At 36.3% G+C, this 663-nt stretch overlaps 1 non-coding gene across 1 annotated transcript; it reads left to right on the top strand.

Annotated features, from left to right (window-relative positions):
• The first annotated feature begins 247 nt into the window (after positions 1-247).
• On the top strand, positions 248-354 carry LOC121218900 (small nucleolar RNA R71). Its single transcript, XR_005915382.1, has one exon. It is a non-coding gene; the product is annotated as a small nucleolar RNA R71 (small nucleolar RNA).
• The last annotated feature ends 309 nt before the right edge of the window (positions 355-663 follow it).

The following is a 663-nucleotide window of genomic DNA, read 5'->3' as shown; positions in this document are numbered from 1 at the left end:
AGTTGGGGGTGATACTTGACTAGTTAATGAAGTGATCACATCAAGCACCATATCTCCAACAACACTTTTGCCAGTACCCACTATTATAGTCGGATATTGATAATCATTGTTAGCTATCCTTTCCAAAATTTCATATGCCTCATTATACGATTTATCTAGCAAATTCCCATTGGAAAATGCAGCAACTACCATTCATGTAAGTGCATTCAGTCCATTATAAAACAATTCCATTTGCATCCAATGTTGGAAACCATGCATCGGGCATTTTCTAATCAATTCCTTGAATCACTCCCAAGCTTCATAGAATGTCTCATCTTCAGATTGCCAAACAAATGTATTATCGTTCCTTAATTTGGTATTCATATTTAGAGGGTTGTATCGCAACAAAAAATTTTGACAAAGTTCATTCCAAATGCCACCATTCCTGATGGCAAAGCATTTAACCATGCTCTGGCGGGATCTCATTATAAATAAGGAAATAGCTTGAGTCTCAAGGAATCTTTAGGAACACCCTATTGTTTGAATGAATCACAGACCTCCAAAAAGAGTCTTAAATGCATCTGTGGATCTTCAGTAGGTAATCCACTGAACTGTCCTACTATTTGTATCATTTAAAACATCACTAGTTTCAACTCGAAATGCTGAGCTTGAATATGTGGCTTA

Source organism: Gossypium hirsutum, chromosome D06 (genome assembly GCF_007990345.1).
Source record: "Gossypium hirsutum isolate 1008001.06 chromosome D06, Gossypium_hirsutum_v2.1, whole genome shotgun sequence".
Taxonomy (NCBI): Eukaryota; Viridiplantae; Streptophyta; class Magnoliopsida; order Malvales; family Malvaceae; genus Gossypium; species Gossypium hirsutum.
This window is presented reverse-complemented; position numbering and strand designations above follow the sequence as displayed.